The 21,273-nt window shown below is 43.7% G+C and overlaps 1 protein-coding gene across 6 annotated transcripts in view; it reads right to left on the bottom strand.

Annotated features, from left to right (window-relative positions):
* NSD3 (nuclear receptor binding SET domain protein 3) overlaps positions 1–21,273 on the bottom strand; it is a 117,754-nt gene that overhangs the window by 83,280 nt on the left and 13,201 nt on the right. The gene's annotated exons all lie outside the window — the stretch shown is intronic.

The following is a 21,273-nucleotide window of genomic DNA, read 5'->3' on the forward strand; positions in this document are numbered from 1 at the left end:
ATAATGTACTATTTTTAGACAAAGTCTAAAAATTAGAAAAAAACATTTTTCCTGTAAAAATGTTTCATGTGAAAAAAAAAGGAAATTTTTCATGTTTAACTGGACACACCATTTTTCTACTATATTACCGGTAGCAATCAGAGTATTTGGCACCTAATGAGTTAACTTTTGTAAAGTCCCAGTGAGTGTTGTCAGACAGTTTTCACTGTGGGCGTGCATTTCTTCTCCCTGTATGATGCTGACCAATCATAAGCAGGCAGCAACACAGCAGAAATAGAACACGCCCCCACTACAGCTCAGACTTCTCACTGCGTGAGACATATAATGACAAACAGCCCTAATCTCCTGGTCTAACCTCCTGCATGATTTAGAAAGTGCTGGGAATAGAGTAAGATGCAGGGCTGTGGAGTCGGTAAGCCAAACCACCGACTCCTCAATTTCCCTGACGTCCGACTCCACAGCACTGCCTCACTACTGAGCATGTACATTAAGTGCAGCACAGATTAATCTTAACTAAAGGCCAAAATTCTTACATCAGGAATAGAACAGACATTTATAGGACATTTCATAACTTTCCCAAATTCTTATGAGAACATTTACAGCACATCCTGCACTGAACTACTGAACCCAATTTATTATATATTTTAGGAGTAGGAGTCGGTCCATTTTATACCGACTCCAGCTTCACCAAAATGGACATCGACTCCGACTCCACAGCCCTTGTAAGATGACCAACACTTTTCAGATTTGGTCCCAGTGGGAAAAGAGGCTGCACAGCTGAGTTTAGTAGTTTCACAATACAAACCCTTCTACCAGCTCTCCTCCTTTCACGGCAAGGTCACCTCTGCTGTAGTGAGATCAGAGAACGGTGTCATTACATCTCACATATGAGGAGTCCAGAACAGACTGCTCCTGTAGAGACATATAGTGACACCCTGCTCTGATCTCACTGCAGATTGAGTACAAGTTGCTTTGAGAACAGCAGACATAAGTGTTATTACTAATACTTTTGAGTTCTCCGTTCCAAACAGACAGTGTGAGGGAGGGGAAGTACAGCAGAGGCCACAGTGCTATGAGAGGAGAGATGATAGATGGATTTGTAATGTGACAGCTAAACTCAGCTGCTCTGCACTCTCCATGTGCACAAGCACTACTGGGACCGTATCTGAATGGTGTTAAGTCATTTGTGCTCCACTCACAGCACTTTCTAATCATGCAGGAGGTTAGACCAGGAGATCAGTGCGGCCTGTCATTACATCTCACACCCTGAGAAACCTGCTGTAAGCTATGGTGGGGGCATGTTCTTCTTTACCCTGAGAGTTGCTGCCTGCTTATGATTGGGCAATGTCATACAGGAGGAAGAAGTACACACCTCCAGTGATAACCATATGATAACACCCACTTGGACTTAAAAATTAACTCATCAGGCGCCAAATACTTGGGAGATGTGAAATATAATATCTATCTAGATAGATGTAAACCATACGTCTTACTCCACTCTTCAGCCTTTATAAAAAAAAAATACTATATTATTTAACTATATCAATACACAAACTGCGGTCCACATCATAAAGGTAGCGGGTAGGGGGTATGGAAAAGCAACAACTCATCCTCCATCACCGCGTACTTGTGTCTACTCAAAAACTTATGAACACAAGAGAAAATGCGAGTATATTGGCATAAAAAGACTTTATTCATGTATAAGATATACAAAAGCAGTGCATCAAACTAGTAAAATCAAAAGGACCTCTTCTTTTGCCCTATTCCATCTGTGGGTGCCGACGTTTGCGGATTTGTCTTTGGCCGATATGGAAAAGGATCAGATGGATGACGCCCTTATATGACTCCACCCCTTCATAACACTGTAGTTTTTTCTTTGTGTATGTGTCTCTATGGTGATTAATATATTTCTATAGTCCTATTTTGGATATATAATAATTAGAAAGAGTTCACTTATTGGAGGCTCCTTGACCCCTTAAAAGTGCCATTAATATTAAATGTATATATCCTGTGAGAAGCGGACATTTTAGTCTGTGACCATACTTATTCTTACTTCTTTCTGGTCTTCATGCATCCACGCATGCGCCGGGGTCCCTCGTGCTCCGTGGCCGTGCTCAGCTGTCTCTATGCCCTCGGCGCGTCACCGGGTTTGGTGCACACCGCTATCCCGGATATGCGTCGACGTCATGACGGATGGGGCGTTGGCATGGAGGCGTCGGCGGCCCTGACGCATGCGCCGTGAGCATCGACCTGTGATCGGCCATGTTGGCCGATCACATGATCACACGTGTGATCACCGAGGGGGCTTATTTAAGAGGTCCTTGCAGGTCTTTCCTATATGCCTCTTGAGAAAGCTATCTATACCAGCGAAACGCGCGTAGAGGCTCCTTCTTTCCACCGTCCTGTTCTGTCTCTGGTCCCCCCTGAGCAGGGCCCTCGCATACTGGGTGAGTGCTTGTCGTCTCCTTATGGAATTAACTGCGTTAATCCAAGGATTTATGACAATTGCAATGAAGCTATAGGTTCACTTGATCCCCTGGCTGTTTCTTACTAGGGCCTTGTGGGGAAACATTTCCATCTCTCCCCCTTATCCTTTCTTTTCTAGCTCAGATATATATGGCTGCTATACCCGTATGTTTACACTTTTGATATTGCTAGTTTGATGCACTGCTTTTGTATATCTTATACATGAATAAAGTTTTTTTATGCCAATATACTCGCATTTTCTCTTGTGTTCATTATTTAACTATAGTTTATTGTTTTTCTCAACTCACAAAAATAGAAATAAATGAAAACTATATAAAAAAAAATTATGCTCTCCAAAATTGTACAACTGCAAACATCAACTCATCCTGCAGAAACTAAGCCCTTACACAGCTCCAGTGAAGGGAAAAATAAGACTTCAGATGAAGACGTAAACAAACCCAAAACTTAGCAATGTGCAAAAGGAGTAGATAAATCTATACACAAATCAAATTCAACGCAACTGGACAAAATGAACCACACAATTATGCGATACCTCCCAAATACCGCAAAACCCCACATGTGGTTGAAAATGACTGTCTTGACACGTGGCGGGGCTTGGAAGAGAAGGATTTGACTTTTGGAGAGAGATTTGGGCCAGAATAAATTATGGTCACCATGCTGAATTTGCACAGCCCCCAAGGTGCTAAAATAGCAGAAATTAGCCAAAAAGTGACTCCATTTTGGAAACTGTACCCTCCTTCCCTTAATGAATTCATCTAGGGGGTGTAGTGACCATTTTTACCCCACATGTGTTTCACAAACATTTATGACGCGGGGAGACCGATCACACGGTAATAGAGGATGGACCTCAAAATGTGTCCCGAACGTAGAAATACCCCATATGTAGTCAAAAACTGCAGTTTAGGCCCACGAACAGGCTCGTAAGTGATGGAGTGCGAATTTACCTTGAACAGATTATTGATGCCATGTCACATTAGCAAAGACCCCGAGTTGGTAGATCGGCAAAAAAAAAAACGCACCACAATGGTGACCCTATTTTGGAAACTATACCAATCAATGGGTTCATCTAAGGATGTATTTTAATAAAGTAAATCTTTCTCCAATGTTTTTGCCACCTAGTCTGAGAGCAGCATAATGTAGAGGCAGAAACCCTGATTCTATTTATGTGTCCCTTACTGGGCTGCATGCTGTAACTTTGATATAATCAGTTTTATCAGCAGGAGATTGTCATTAGAGGACTAGTAAACCTGCTGCCCTGTAGTCCTCCAGCTCTATGTAACCCCGCCCCCACCACTGATTGGCAGCTTTCTACTTATGCACACAGAAAGCAGCCAATCAGTGGTGTGGGAGGGGTTATACAGAGCTCAGCATTCTGAGCTCTGCTAGATCTACAGCAGATAAAACAGGGATTTCATCAAATTGACAGCAAGCAGCTCAGCAAGTGATACATCTCTGGAATCAGGGACTCTGCCCCTACATCTTGTTGCTCTTAGATGGGATGGCAAAAACCCGTTGACAGATTCCCTTTAAGTATTTTGAACCCACAGGTGCCTCACATAATTTTATATAACTGGGCAGTGTTAATAAAAAAAACAAAACTGCAAATTTTTCATTTTTTACAAGGGGTAATAAGAGAAAATAGATGCCTCAATGTCTCCTGAATGCGGAGGTATCCCATAAGTCATTGAAAACTTCTGTTTGGCCACTGGGCTTAGAAGGGAAGGAGCACCATGTGACTTTTTTCGACAGGGCTGTGGAGTCGGAGTCTTGGAGTCAGTGTCCATTTTGGTGGAGTCGGTATAAAATGGACCGACTCCGACAATATATAATAAATTGGGTACAGTAGTTCAATGCAGTTTGTGGGGAATATTTTTTCATAAGAATTTGGGAAAGTTATGAAATGTCCTATAAATGTCTGTCCTATTTCTGATCTAAGGGTCTAGACTTTTAGCTGAGATGAATCTGTGCTGTAGTTTATGTACGTGATTAGTAGTGAAGCTCCTCCTCTACTGATAAGGGGAAAAAAAAACAACACACAGGGAAGGAATGCCTGCACTCATCTCAGAACTGCTGGAGTGAACAGGAAAGCAGGATTAAGAACAAAAAAGAACAGGTTCTTGCTATTATAACTGATAATGCTTCAAACATAAGTAGAATTAAACTGATGAATGAGAATAATGAAAGTGAATAGCAGCTAGAAGAACATTTCAGATTCAGTATGTTGGAGATTGAAGGCCACAGTCCTGTTCCAATAATGGAGGAACAAACAGATATTACATTACAATTAGATGATCTTGTTGAAGCTGCTTTACACCTCTTTCCTATTCATCACATGTGCGGTGTTGAGCACACGCTGCACCTGGCAAGAAGAGATAGTCTGCAAGAGGGACATGCTGCAACTCTGCTCAGTAAAGTGAGGAAATTGGCTATTGCTGCAAGAACCCCTAAGGCTATGTGCACACAATCAGGATTTGAACCAGAAATTTCCTGAGAATTTCTGCATCTCCTTGGCAGGGAAAAAGCTGCGGAAATTCCACGCGGTTTTTGAAGCGTTTTTTGTACATCAATGAATGCTTTTTGGAGCTAAATAAAGTTATTTGGTGGGACATTGTTAAACCCTTGGATTACCTTCAGAACTGGGGTAAGTATATTGGTTAATTTAAATGATTAAATAATGTGTCTGTTGTATTTCAAATAAAGTGTTTGCTCTGTGTTAGTGTGTTTATTTAACTCTTTACTTTAATTAAGTTTGGTCATGAAAAGGTCTGATTGACACCTTGCCATAACCAAACAAAAGAGCTAGGTGTCAGCTGATCCCATACACCCAATCTCATTGGCATTTCTATTCATGTAATTTATGCGGCTGCTGTGAGCTGCTATTTCTAGCCTGGGAAGGTGCCATTTGCAAACATGGTCCCTGGCCATTATTAACAGCTCACAGCTGTTTTGTTAGCTGCTACGTCCCCCCAATCAGCACTCAGCAGCCCTTTGGACACAGAATATTTTTGTTGCGTCCAAAACAAAGTGCTCTAATGTCGTACCTTTGTTGTCGGTACATGTGAATCCACCGCATATAATGACACTTCAATCAGTCATAATCTGCAGCAGAGATTAGAGTGTCCACTACAGAAATTAACATGCGGGAGAGTTTGGGTACGTGGCCACGGTCAGGAGCTGCTGCAGGTTTGACTCTGCGTGTTTATACAGCGTCAAACCCGCAGCGTCCAGATGTTACAGCATAGTGGATGGGATCTCTAGAAATCCCATGTCCACTATGCGTGCATCAGGGGCTGCGAATCACCCGTGGACACGCGGCACGTTTTTCGGGACCACAGCATGTCAAATTCTCTTGCGGAGTCGCTAGTCTCCGCAACAGAAATTTGACCACTAGAATGTATTGAATGTAGTAAATCCGTATGGTTCAGTTAACACATGAGGATTTACCTACGTTCAATGGAATGCAACGCTTTGGACGCAGCAAAAATATGCGTCCAAAGCGCTGCTACGTCCGGATTGTGGGCACAGAGCCATTTTTATAACCAGCAGAGAGAAAGCCGACCGCTGGGGGCTGATATTAGTAGCCGGGGAAGGGGTCATTAGACAACATTGTTCCCTGGCTATTAATATCAGCCCACAGCTGTTTGCTTAGCCTTTACTGGCTAGATTACAGGGGGACCCTGCGTCAATTTTTTTCTGGGGCTCCCATGTAATCTAGCCAGAATACTGCTGGGAGCGAGCACGCTCCCCGCAGTATAACGCCGGCAAGACAACATCGCCAGGGACCAGGAAGATACAGGGGGCCCCCGGACAGGGGAGTATGAAGGTTTTTTTTTTTTTTTCATTTTTTCACTGCCGGTGGTTCCCGGCCCTGCTGAGAACTACTGCTCCTCTCAGCAGAGGGAGCGGCAGTCGGATGAGAGGAGTTGTAGTCCTCCTCTCCCAACCTGGGTACCACCCGCACCGCGTTTCCCGCTCATTGGCTTTAATTGAAACACAGCAAATCCGCATATACTCGCGGATTTGCTGCGTTTCAATTAAAGTCAATGGGCGGGAAAAGCTCCGGAAACGCTTGGCATAATGGCGTTTTTTTTCCGCAATGCTAATCCTGAGCGGAAATTTCCGCATCATGTGCACAGCACATCAGGATTAGCATTGCTATAGCTGGCAGACCTATTAACAAGCGTTTTGATGAGTTTCCGCAGTGGAAAAACCACCACGAAAACGCATCAAAAATGCTTAGTGTGCACATAGCCTAAAATTGATTCCATCTTGAAGAGAAGCGCTGGAAAAGAGGCAATTGTGGAATTACAACATTTTTCACTTGCTCTCAAAGAAGTAGAAAAGTTCAATCATTCATCAAAACTGACTGTGCACGAGGCAATTCCTTTATACTCTGAAATTGTTACAGATGTTGCCCATGTGGTTACTGCTTTGCCACCAACCCAAGTTAGTATAGAGAGGTTCTTCTCCAGCCTTAAAATAATTAGGTCAGATTTGAGGTCATCTATGAAGGAGGATCTGATGGAGGCGATACTATTTCTCAGATCAAATTCATAGACTGCACAAATGTTATTCAGTATGTTTTTGTTGAAAACTGTTTTTTCCCCTTACTGCAGAGAGTATAATAAATTGTAAATATGCAAAAGTTTTTTATTCTAAAGTTGTATTCCAATAAATATATTTTATGTTCTATCTAAATAGCTTGATTATTGTATCATAATAATGATTAAAAAGCCTGATGGTACCATTTTACTACAGTAAATTTATCACTTAAACATGAGCCATGTATGAGGGAGTCGGAGGTTTGGCTTACCGACTCCACAGCCCTGATTTTTGAGCAGATTTTCCCATAATAGATTGTGGGCGCCATTTATGGAGCTGCTAAAGCGGCGGAACAGCAGGAAAAAAAAAAAAGTGAAACCATTTTGGAAATTGCACCCTTCACTGAAATCATATACAGGTGCAGCGACTATTTTGGATGTTGCAGAGTGAAAATCGAAAATACAGCAGCTTAGTGCCCATACATTATGCCCAGCTCGTGCATGTGACGCACCCTGAAAATTGGTAAGTGGGCTCTCTCCGCTACAGTAATGCCAAACATGTGGACGATAACTGCAGTGTAGGCCCAGTGTGGGGCTCGGAAGGGAAAGGGCATTTGGATATGGGAGTGCAGATTGAGCTGGGTTGGTTTTTGGGGGGCTCCATGTTGCTTTTCCAGAGCTTTTGTACTACAAGGAACATGGAAACCCTGTTTTTTAGATGACAAACCTGATTGGGGGTTGATTGTTGTGGGTTGAATTGAAGTTTTCATTGGTTAGATTTAGAGCTGCATCATTTGCACTTAAAGAGGTTGTCCACTACTTTAGCATTACTTTACTTTAGCGTTGATGACTTAGCCCAGTGGTGGCGAGCCTATGGCATGAGTGCCAGAGGGGACACGCCGAGCCCTCCCGGTGGGCATGCGGCCATCTCCTCAGTACTGCCGTCACTACCACCACTCTCCACAGCCCGCACACCATCCCCCTCCTCACTAGTGCCGCCGCCGCCACTCTCCTCTGCACGCACGCTGTCCCATCAAGCTGAGAAGAGTGGTAGTACTGTGGAGACGACGCGCGTGCCCACAGGTAGGACTGTGATATTTGAAGAGACCAAATCAGCGTTGGAACGGGCAGAGGGGAGTAGTTTTTCGAATGGGGGCCCATTATACTGTATGGAGCACTATGTGGGGCCCATTATTCTGTATAGAAGACTCTGTGGGGCCCATTATTCTGTATGGAGGACTATGCGGGGCCCATTATACTTTATGGAGGACTATGCGGGGCCCATTATACTGTATGGAGGACTATGCGGGGCCCATTATACTGTAGGGAGGACTATGCGGGGCCCATTATACTGTAGGGAGGACTATGCGGGGCCCATTATACTGTAGGGAGGACTATGCGGGGCCCATTATACTGTATGGAGGACTATGCGGGGGCCATTACACTGTATGGAGGACTATGTGGGGCCCATGATACTGTAGGGAGGACTATGTGGGGCCTATGATACTGTAGGGAGGACTGTGTGGGGCCCATTATTCTGTATGGAGGACTATGTGGGGCCCATTATACTGTATGGAGGACTATGTGGGGCCCATTATTCTGTATGGAGGACTATGTGGGGCCCATTATACTGTATGGAGGACTATGTGGGCCCCATTATTCTGTATGGAGGACTATGTGGGGCCCATTATTCTGTACGGAGGACTATGTGGGGCCCATTATTCTGTACGGAGGACTATGTGGGGCCCATTATACTGTATGGAGGACTATGTGGGCCCCATTATTCTGTATGGAGGACTATGTGGGGCCCATTACACTGTATGGAGGACTATGTGAGGCCCATTCCACTGTATGGAGGACTATGTGAGGCCCATTCCACTGTATGGAGGACTATGTGAGGCCCATTACACTGTATGGAGGACTATGTGAGGCCCATTACACTGTATGGAGGACTATGTGAGGCCCATTACACTGTATGGAGGACTATGTGAGGCCCATTACACTGTATGGAGGACTATGTGGAGCCATTATACTGTATGGAGGATTATGTGGTGCCAATTATACTGTAGGGAGGACTATGTGGGGCCCATTATACAGTATGGAGGACTATGTGGGGCCCATTACACTGTATGGAGGACTATGTGGGGCCCATTATACTGTATGTAGGATTATGTGGTGCCAATTATACTGTAGGGAGGACTATGTGAGGCCCATTACACTGTATGGAGGACTATGTGAGGCCCATTACACTGTATGGAGGACTATGTGGGGCCCATTATTCTGTATGGAGGAATATGTGGGGCCCATTACACTGTATGGAGGACTATGTGGGGCCCATTATACTCTATGGAAGACTATGTGGGGCCATTATTCTGTATGGAGGACTATGTGAGGCCCATTACACTGTATGGAGGACTATGTGAGGCCCATTACACTGTATGGAGGACTATGTGGGGCCCATTATCCTGTATGGAGGACTTTTTGTGCCCATTATACTGTATGGAGGGCTGTGTGGGGATTAGAGTTGGATAATCATACTGTTATGGGGTCACTGTTCTTTGTTGGGGAGATTGAGGGAGAGAGGGGTACAGTAGGGCTATCATACTGTGCGTGTGGAGGAATTCACTCTGGGGGTATCATACTGTGTTTGGGGGCACTTTTGTTTGCATCGTACTTCATTATCTGTTTTATTCAAGCTTTTTTATCCTTTGTTATTACATATTTAAATTAGGCCATTGGGCCATATGCTTTTTACTTCTCTTACATAACATATTATTCCACTATAATTCCAAAAGTTAATCATTTTATTTGATAAAAAAAATGTCTACAATTGAAGCTTTTCCTTAACAAATATCAAGGTTGACCCGCGACTTTGTCCAAGCTTTTAACTTTGGCCCTCTGTGTATTTGAGTTTGACATCCCTGGCTTAAAGGGTCACTCTCATCACGATAAAGGGTTACAATTGCAAAGAGGCTGAAAAAACAAACAACTTTGCAATTTTACGTTTGATTAAAAATCCTCTCCTTTCTCAATAACAGACCTCCGCTGCAATCGGTGGCAAGTATCTTAGGCTTGGAGTGCAGCGCTTACAAGCTCTTTGCTATAGACTCTATAGCGCGTTGTTTTTCTAAACTAAAACCTCAGTATTCAGGTTAAATTGCCGCGTTGGCACTTTGCGATAAATAAGTGGGTTTTGGATTGCAGTTTGGGCACTTGGTCTCTAAATGTTCGCCATCACTGACCTAGCCATAGGATAGGTCATCGATGTCTGATCAGTCAGGGTCCGACACCCAGCCACTATCAGAAGACAGCCAGCTCCGCCAGTATTTCCGGCCGGCGACCACTGCTACCGAGAACAGCTGATCGGCGGGGTTGCCGGGTGTCGGACCCCAATCGATCAGACATTAATTACCTACACTACTTGGACAAGTCCTTGTCATACTCCAACGCTTAGTCCCGATAAAATAAGAACGCTTATACTCACCTCCCGTGCAGGCGCTGTTCCAGCAGTGTCGGCACTCGCGGTCCCGGGGCTCCCGTGCAGTTGTTCTGACATGTGACCCAAGCGTCCAATCAGCGTTGGCTTCACTGTCCCCACCTTCTGTCGAATTGAACATGAAGAGGATGTCCGGGCTGCAGCTGATCTCTGACTTCCTCTTCATGTTCAATTCGTACGAAGGCGGGGCCAGTGACAGCAGTGCTGATTGGGCGCCGGGGTCACATGTCACAGCAACCTCACGGGAGACCCGGGACCGTGAGTGCCGACACCGCTGGACCACCGATGGTATGGGAGGTGAGTATAGGCTTTTTTGATTTTATCGAGGCCAAATATTTAGATCAAGAAGAGGTTGTCCTAGTAGTGGATAACCTCTTTAAGGCTAGGATGATATTTATCCTGTGCTCTACGCTGAGCACTTACCTCAAGTGTTTGACAAAAATCCTCAACAAAAAATGTGATTTAGATGAAATCTAAACATTCACTGTAATGTGACAGATGGAGACACTTTGGACTCAGACAAGCGGCCATCTTTTTAGGTGTGTGCACAACTGTGGCCAACGACACAATTTTTGGGGGTAAAAGAATACCTAAAAAGCTGGACGGAGCTGGAAGAGAGGCCAAATGGAGTATAAAGTGTCCGAGTGCCTAATTAGTGCCTCGTGCACATGACCGATTACATCAGATGAGTGCTAGCTGTGGTTTTCAGATATCACTTGTATCCATGATATTCTATGGCGCTGTGTACATGTCCGATTTTTTCCCTCATAGAGAGAAAAAAAAAAGTTGGTGTCATGTCAGATTTTGATCCGATGCCATCGGTGCGCTGTACGTGTTATTTACGGATCCATAGACTTGTATTGGCTCTTGTTATCTGCACTGCCGGATAAAACAGGGACATGTGCACAGCAGCATAGATTATAATGGGGACGTGTGGTATCCGTGAAAAGAGCGGATACCATACGTATCGGAAACACGGCAGTGTGAAGGGGGCCTTATAGTGAGTGGTTCAGTCTGGGGAGTGGGGTTTCATTTGTCAGAAGAGCACAGGATAAATGTGAACTGAGCCTTATTGCAATTTTTTGGGAGGAAGAATGAACAAAAATGGCAATTCAAGAATTGTCCGTCCCCGTCCCCCCACTCCTGGTCACCGTGCGGTATAAGTGATAAGACAGATGTATTATTCAGGTCAGTACAAGTACAGCAGTACCAGATTTATGTTCTGATGCTTTTACACACTATATGACTTATTTCAGCACCAGATGAGGCCTTGTTTTTTTCTGTGTCAGTATGATGAAAAAGCTGTATTTTTAAAGTTCTTGTTTGTTCCAGTGCTCAAGGTACAGGACAAATATTATAGGTTATATAGTTTGGGTCATTCCATTTGGATCAATACCAATTATGTGTACTTTTAATTTTATTTCTGTTTTTCCATAAAACTTGCATTTTTGTTTTTACTGCTTTTGTGTTTTTTTTTTTTTTTTCACATCTTTACAAATTCTATTATTCAGTCCCACTAGGGGACTTGAGTATTTGTTGGCGGCTGGACTGATACACTGAAGCAGGTCTGTACTGCAGTGCATGAGACCCGAGACTGTGAGACCCCACCGCTTATGGCACGCCGTACAATCCCCCGCAGCCAGCAGACCCACAGGACACTACTTGCCTCAGGGGTGACATAGTAACCATGAGGGTCTCCTGAACCCCCTGGGGTTAAAAAGAGAGCCCCCTCCCTCTGTTAACCATCTAGATGCTTGTCGCTATTTACAGCAGCATCTATGAGGTTGCACGGACAGTCAGCACTGAATGACTGTTCAAACCAAGTACAGGCGCTCAGTGAATCATGGTGGGGCTAAATAAATATACCTTCTCACCTGTTTATTTTCCCTCCATCTTCACCCCCCCTCTTTATTTGATTGACAGCTGTGGCTTCATAGAGCCAGAGAAGGGTAGAGATCGAGGGAAAACAAGCAGGTGGGAAGGAGGACTTTACTGTTTGGCCACACCAAGGGTGCACCGAGCGCTTGTACTTGTTTTGAACAGTCATTCTGTGCCGAAAAAGTCTCTTTAAAGGGGGTCTGTGAGCACAGAATAGAAAAAAGGGGACACACCAAGCGCAATATGGTGGAGAAATTGATCTAGGTGAGAGGTATAGGAATTGCTCATCTTTTGGTTTTTTTTTAACCCACAACTGAAGAATCAAGGTATGACAGCTGCTGCGGTACCCTCAGGTCGGGAGATCCCGTCGTGTAGAAGGATAGGAGTAGTAGTCTGCCCTGCTGTGCTGTATTCGAGAAATCCAGAGGACATGCTGAGGGATTAGACCATGAGATTTATTCACAACGCGTTTCGAAGTTGAACCAACTTCTTCAGCAGGAGAAGCACAATATTATAATAGCACACGCCATGGACAAACAAATAGTTTACAATTTAAAAAAAAAAAGGGTCAAAAAGTAGAAAACAGACCTGAATGGTACATGGGACTGAACACTTGTATGTATCAAAGTCTGGGAAACAGAAAAAAGCTTGTGTGGAAGTAAAAATTATATATTTATAATGTTGTGGTTAAAACAAAATTATATAGGAGGGGCTTGGATGTGTTGTGTGTGTGTAAAAGGAATCTATTTATAATGTTGCCAGACTTGTATTTATTTATGAAAAATAAATACAATTTTATATATATTTATATTAGATTTTTTTTTTATTTTCTCCACTTACCCTTATTCATATTTAGTAATTTAATTTATTATATATATATATTTATTTAAATATGAATAATAAATAATGAAGTTCAAATTGAGAAAAGAAAAAAAAAATCTTACAAAAATGATTATATGATAGAGATTATTGAAATGAAATGGTATGTTAGCAGTTGTATACTAAAAATAATGTCTTCATTCGAGTAGATATCGTTGGGAAAAAAAAACAAACACAAAGATGAGTGTTTTTTCACCATTTTACTATAATAAAGACCTGTTTTTTTAATGTTCTATAATAATATTGTGCTTCTGATGAAGAAGTTAGCCCACCTTTGAAACATGTTAAGAATAAACCGCGTGGTCTAATCTCTCATCACGTCCTCTGGATTTCTTGAATCTAACAGCAGCGCAGACTACTACTCCTATCATCCTACCAATTGTCAGCACAGAATGACTGTTCAAACGAAGTCCCTGCTCCCGGTGCTTTACAGCGGGGCCAAACATTTCTATAACCTTCCCTCCTGCTTGTTTTCCCTCTACCTTTCCTCTTCTTTGATTGACAGCTCTGACTTCATAAAGCCTGAGAAGGGAGGAGATGGAGGCAACCAAGTAGGAGGGATGGTGAATATAAATGATTGGCCGCGCCGTGACGCACCAAGCGACTGGACTTGGTTTGAACAGTCGTTCTCTGATGACAAGAGTCCCTTTAAATGGCCACGGTCGGCAGGAACACGGATTGTGACCGATGCAGGAGGGCGTATAACATTCAGCTGAGCTGTCTGACAGCCGGCTCCATTATTCTCAGACACAAAAAATATAGGAGACGGAAAATCAGGTTACACCAGCCTCTGTCCAGACAGACCAACCACGATGAAAGTCGGTGGGGATCTCAGCAGACTGTAAATGAATCATGCACATGTCCCCCGACTTACAAGTACATGATTTTGTGTCAAGGTGTTTTTTTTTTTTTTTTTTATGCCACAAGCTTTATTAAAAAAAAAACAGCATTAGTAATCTTGCCATTTTCACGCTGACCACTGGCACTTTTTTTTTTTTTTTTTTTAGACTCATACGTCCTTTCAGGCAGAGTTTTCAGCAGTCTCTATCATCAGAGGCAGGATTACAGTGTCAGATAACACCTCTGTACAGTGCTGATCACACAGGCTCCACCAATCACAATAGGTGATGGCACAGCTCACCTCCTCCTCCTTTCACAATGATCGCTTTGAGCCGGCACCGGGTCTTACAGCCACAGTCAGCAACTACCTGCCTGCTTTTCGTTTTTTTTTTTTACTCCAGGCCTAAAATCTAATCATCCTGGATACACCCTTTAGAACTCATTAGGTCATTTTCTAATGCCATAGTCCCTGTATGACATAAAAGGTGCAACCCATGGGCACTATCTTCCACATTGGGCCAGAGACGAGATGCCTACTGATAGCTGACGGCCTTGCTCACCGTCCGATGTTGGTCCGAGAGCGGCAAGATTGCTTATTTAAGGCCACAACAGCCCTGGCAGTTAAAGAGTTAAAACCCTAAAAACCAGGTCTCCCAATACACTGGGTGTAGACCTTGGTGGTTGAGTGATTGGCTTCAGAAAAGTGCTGGGGTCAGCAGTAAATCGGCTGCATCATGGGCACGTGGCCCAACTCTCTGCCAACAGTCATGAAATAAAGCAAGCGCGGAGGCACAAACCTGTCGCAGCAGGTGAAGGATTTTTATTTAATAGGCTATAATTTAGGGAGGAGGCTCAGAATTAGGAGAGTTCAGTTCACAGATGGCCTGGAGGAATGTGTAATGGAGTAAATGGGTTTTTTTTTTTCAGTCTTTAGTGTGATACTTCATTCCAGGAGCCAGGCTATGCCACAGCGTGGCACCTGGCAGCAGAGTTAGAGCCGGCCGCTATAGGTAGTAGCCACACATGGCTACTCTAGAGAAAGCCGCACCGACACGTTGCGTTTTCAGCTTGATGTGGTATAGATGGACTATTCACAGAAGTCATCAATGATCGTGATGGTCCAGGTTCTGCCAGTCAGCACAAGAACGGCGTAGAAACCTCCTTCATTCTTCCCCCAGGGCAGATGGGCATCAGTCCCTGGTCTCGCAGTGCCAGGCACACTGGCAGGAGGAGATGCTGCTATGTCAGTAATGACATGGAAGATGCAGCAGCTTCTAGAGGGGGATATTCCCCATCCAAAGAATATGTGATAAATGTAGGACTGCTGAGGGTCTGTACGCTTGCGCCCCCACCAATTTTGAGCACAGTAGCCCAGTATGTAGAGAGCAGGCATAACACCTGCTAACACTGACAGTAATGAATGCAGAAGTCATACATGCACAATCAGGGCGGTGGAGTTGGTAAGCCAAACCTCCGACCCCTCAATGTCCACGACTCCGACTCCCTCATACATGGCTCATGTTTAAGTGATAAATTTACTGTAGCACAGATGCATCTCAGCTAAAAGTCTAGATCCTTAGATCAGGAATAGGGCAGACATTTATAGGACATTTCATAACTTTCCCAAACTTTTATGAAAAAAATATTCCCCAAACTGCATTGAGCTACTGTACCCAATTTATTATATATTTTAGGAGTCAGAGTTGGTCCATTTTATACCGACTCCATCGCCCTGTGGACAATACTACAGCTACATATGTTCACACGAGTCCCCCCCCTCGTTCTTGGGATTGGTGGGGCATACATTTATTAGCTACTCTAAATGGGTGATAAATGTTAGTATAACCCATTTAATGCTGGGGAGAATCTTAATATTAGGGTCTGTACAGATGAACTGAAGGCTGAATATTCACCGATCGGCGGTCATTTAATAGACTGTTCATACAGGCCGAGCCCGCAACACGGTCTGTATAGTCAATGGCTCTGTGCACACAGGCTGCAGCGTTCTCAGCCGTTTACACGAGCAAGCGCAACTCATTTAGCCCAGACAGACTAGCGTTTTGCTTGCTCATTGGTGGTCTGTTTACACTGCAAAATTATCTTTCTTTAGAGATCAGCTTTCAGTGTAAACATCCCTTTTAGAGCCTCCACCAAAATAAACCATGAGAGTTTAAAAGGTGGTCCATAGACATTACAAGTAGGGTGCACATAAGGCCAGTAATTATCAAATGCAAATAAAAGATATCCCAAAGACAGAGAGATGAATATTTAAAAAAAATAAAATAAAAATGGAGTACAGCATGTCTCAAGTTCTATATTCATGGGAAATCTGCAGCTGCCAGAGCTGTGGATACCGAGCTGAACGTGCAGGAAGATGCAGCTGCTGACAATCAGGTGAACATGGCTAGGTCATCTATGCTACAAGGTAAAGGGAACCTGTCACCATCAAAATGCCATCCAATCTGCAGGCACCATGTTATAGAGCAGAGTAGATTGATATATGGTTTTGAGAGATTCAGTATAATTTTGTGTTTTTCTCATGTAAACCTCTGTTCTTTCAGGTTCAGTCACTGAAAGCTTTCCTTGTACAAGTGTGCATACAGATAGCTGTCAGTCACTGATGACACTGTCCATTGGACCGGGAATACCAGAAAGAGCAGACTATTAAATGATGAAAACACAAAATATACCGTATCTATACGAACAAAACTATATAATCAATCTACTCTGCTCCCCCTGCCCTATAACATGGAGCCTGCAGACTGGACGGCGTTTTCATGGTGACCGGTTCCCCTTAAAGCGCACCTGGCAGCAGGATTGTGCTTAGTAAACCACAGACTGTCAGGTGGGCGCCGTTACACTGAGTAAAATCATACCTTGGGTGATGAAATCCGTCCAGTGGTTCTTTGCTTTCATTTCTGACAATGATATGTATGTGCTCTGGCACTCATTATGTATTCTTATCTGTGCCTTGTGACAGGTGACTGTGCTTTCAGTGACCTGCCTACTATTTTAAATATTGCCTTTATAATTTCTCTGCCAGTGAAATTTACATATCTCAAATGGCTGCTGACGCTCACGCATGTGCAGTAGCATCTTTCTATTGCCGAGATGCTATTGAGCATGCGCTGCACCATACTGCTGCAACCACATTTTTCCAAAAGCACAATGGCGCTTGCGCAATAGCATCACTCAGCAACCAAAAGATGCTACTGCGTATGCATGGGAGTGAGCAGCCATTTTGGGATATGTAAATTTCACATTGGCAGAGAAATTATAAAAGGCAATATTTAAAATAGTAGGCAAGTCACTGAAAGCAGTGATTTGTCAGAGGCCAGAGATAGGACTACATGAATACAGAAGCAGAGCACATACATATCATTATATCAGAAATGAAAGTAAAGATTATAAAAGAATCACAGGACAGATATCACCCAAGGTATTTTACTCAGTATAATGGCACCCACCTGACAGTGTATGTGGTTTATTAAGAGCAATCCTGCTGACAGGTGCGCTTTAAAAGAGGTTGTCAGGCATTGCTAGTTACCATATTGGAAATGCGCAGTGCCATCGATGTTACTTCCGCACAGCTGTCGAGGAGCCCTGAACACTTGTCTTGTTCATTAGAATAGGATACTGGCATTATATATGACGGAATGGCGAGCGACCTGGCACGGACAGTGTGTATGTATGTGTGGGTGTGGGTGCGTCCCAGCATGGACACCGCTCACTTCCGGTTCCGATGCAGTAGCGAGAGGCGCAGGATAACCCATTAGTCTCAATTAAAATCTGCCATTTTCTGACTTGATCTTTCCAGCAGGGCTGTGGAGTCCGTAAGTCAAACCTCCGACTCCTCAGCACTGCCTCAATACGGAGCGTGTACATAAAGTGCAGCACAGATTCATCTCAACTACAACCCCTGGCAAAAATTATGGAATCACCGGGCTCAGAGGATGTTCATTCAGTTGTTTAATGTTGCTTTGTTTCAATTGACATCTCTCGTGTTGGAGCCATGATTCATGTCAGTCCACTTGGTGCAACAGCTCTCCAAGGTGTGATCACCCCTTTTTAGATGCAGACTAACGAGCAGATCTAATTTGATACAGGTGTTCGTTTTGGAAATGACAATTTACAGGGTGATTCAATAATTTTTTCCTCAGAATTGAGTGATTCCATAATTTTTTCCCTCTGCTTGGTCTGAAAAAAATTACCCTTACTGAGTACCACATGTTTAATCTTGATTTCTTTTAGTGTTTCTTAAAGCCCTAAAGTTGCTATTTGAAATTACTTTAGTTTTGTGCCATGTCTGTGATCTGCTTTTTTTCAACAACATTAAACAACTGAATGAACATCCTCCGAGCCCGGTGATTCCATAATTTTTGCCACGGGTTGTAAAAGCAGAGATCCTTAGACCAGGAACAGAACAGACATTTATAGGACATTTCAGAACTTTCCCAAATTCGTATGAATATATTTACAGCACATCCTGCACTGAACTCAATTTATCATATATTTTAGGAGACGGTCATTTAATCCTGACTCCACAGCCATGCTTTCCAGCCATTTCTTAGTACACGGTCTCCTTCGGTTATGGCGTTTATTCTAGGACAAGCAGACAAAAGACTGCAAGCGTGTTTACAACGCACAAACTTTCCCCAGCTTTTTCGGGGTGAGGCCTGGCATTGCGAGTTTTCATTTATTAAGTACCATTTAGGTATACGGTGTACACTGCTCTGTATCTGCTCTTACACTTTAAGGGGTTGTACTGTAAATGTAAGAGAATAAGCAATGACTTGCTGACATGGAAGACCCTGCCACCTATGCCCCAAGTGCTTAGGTTGTAGGACCTTCATGCCATTCAGTCTCCTCATCTGTACGTATGAAGCATGGCTTTGCAGGAGAGCTGCGTGCCCTACTGTGGAGACCTCTCAGGATGACTGTGTATTAGAGAGGAGCGAATCAATTTGCTGGACCCTGGTCCAACGGCCCCAGTAATAGTCCCTGGCTGTCAGATGGAAGCCCTGCAACCCTCTTCCTACATGACACATGCTTGGCGCCTATTCTGATTAGTAGGTCTCCATCATGCCTGAGTCTTGCCACCACAGAGAGGAAGTGCTGGGTCAGGGTACTGCGAATGGTCTCATCTCTGCTACACAAGATGCTACAGTTATCGTGGGGTTAGCGAGGACATCAGGCCCGCTGACAACCGCAACAGCTTCCTCTTAAAATAAAGACTGCCGTCATGGGACAATCCCTTAACACTTGGCGGGGGGGGGAGGAACCACACTTTGCTGACATAACGGTTTCAAGCAATAACTATCCAACAGTGAACGCATCATTTCTTATTGCTTAGCAATCTGCTGTGCCTCAGTTACTCCTCCTGGAAATGTATGAAGAGACTTAGGTGTTAAAGGGGTTGTCTGGTCCAAATTGATAAGTCTGCAATCACTAACTGCATACCTATCGATTTGGACTGGACAGCCCCTTTAACATTCACCTGACACTTTCCAACCACCCAGACCGATGTGGGGACAACACCTATTGTCACACATTTCCCGGAGGAATAACACAACGAGGCCAGTAATGTGGCGTCCATACACGTTTGTCTTCCTCCCCTGTACAGACCCGTCCACTTCTCCGCAGGAGTGGATGGAGATATGGGACGGATGTTCATGTGGGCAAGCCACGCAACTACCGCCATATTGTTATGGATATGGCGCACATCTGTTCAGTGGTCATATATCCCATCTATGAGCTGCATGGGCGGTCATTGTAAAGCTCCCGAGCACAAAACACAATTATGACATTAGACAATGGCTCATACATCGGGTCCTGTGACAGACCGGCCATAGATTGAGCACTTCATCACGCGCCGCCCCATCTGACACTGCAGCAATGCATAAAGATACGGCTCTGTTCACATGGCCATCATGGCTTCTATTCAAGATTTGTTTTTTTAAATGGCCTTCTAGTAGGGGGAAGTGCTAAAATAAACCAGTAACTCAGGTTACTACAACGCCACCGTTCTAATGGCCCCTCCAGCCTTTTTTTGCCATCCAGACAATTACACGTGATTGACTGCAGCGGTCACAGGCCTCAATGACAAAGTAATGAAAAGACTATAAGCTGCAGCAGTCAAGTGTGAGACTCACTGTACCAAAGGCGGCAAGAAGACTGTAACCGAGTGGTGCAAGCACTGGGCTTACTGAATATAAGGTTTATTCTTTGCTTATGTCTGGCGCTATCCAGACATCTTTAAATGATCCTTGATATATCCCCCTAACAGAGTAAGGACAGATATATTGGATCATTTATTAGAAGGGAAAAAAAAAAGGGGGGGGGGGAATCCAATGAATCCAGACAGATAATGTATACATGCAATTTTAATGCCAAGAATAGTTTAAAATATGGTTTAATAAAAAGAGAAAAACACTAAAAACAGGACCCAACGTGAGTGTTAACACGGTCATACCCAACATTATCTGAACATTTAATTCTAGCAAGAGTCAAAAGTAAACGTGAAGAAAACAAAAAAAAAAAAAAATGGAAGAGTAAATGAAGAAGAAGATCCTTGTTCGGGTTTATACCTCCCGACCTGCGGCATTACACATCCGCCAATCTGTTATTTGCTGACGTCGTTCTATAGTCTCATTTAATATGTGCACGGTACGATCAGCGAGATCGCTCAGTGAGCACACAGACCGCCATTGTTCTCGGCAGCACAAGTCCCGTGTACACAGGAGGCGCTGCCGAGAACAACGATTTTTTAAAGCAGAACTAAAAGAGCGAGCGCTTTGCTTATTTTATTTTTTTTACGTAATCAGCAGACTCTGGGTTAAAAATATATATATATCTCTATCTATCTATCAGGAAATCAACACTGGGAAAATAGACAGTAGTCACAACAGTTCACAATCACCATTTATCTATAAGGTTTTCTGTTTCGGCGAGAGATTAAAAAAACAAATCAAACTGGCTCCAAGCCTAAAAACAAGAGATAATCATACCTTTGACCCCCTTCACTCCTCTTCCAGTGCTCCCAGGTCTCTCCCTTCCTTTACCAGCCATATGGATGTGTGATCGCTGCAGCAGTAACCAGCTGATCATAGTGGTGGCCAATGACTGGCTGCAGGGGTCACACATCTGCTGGCT

The sequence above is a fragment of the Phyllobates terribilis genome, unplaced genomic scaffold (assembly GCF_046119375.1).
Source record: "Phyllobates terribilis strain yellow unplaced genomic scaffold, ASM4611937v1 Scaffold_11__3_contigs__length_659146591, whole genome shotgun sequence".
Classification (NCBI taxonomy): Eukaryota; Metazoa; Chordata; class Amphibia; order Anura; family Dendrobatidae; genus Phyllobates; species Phyllobates terribilis.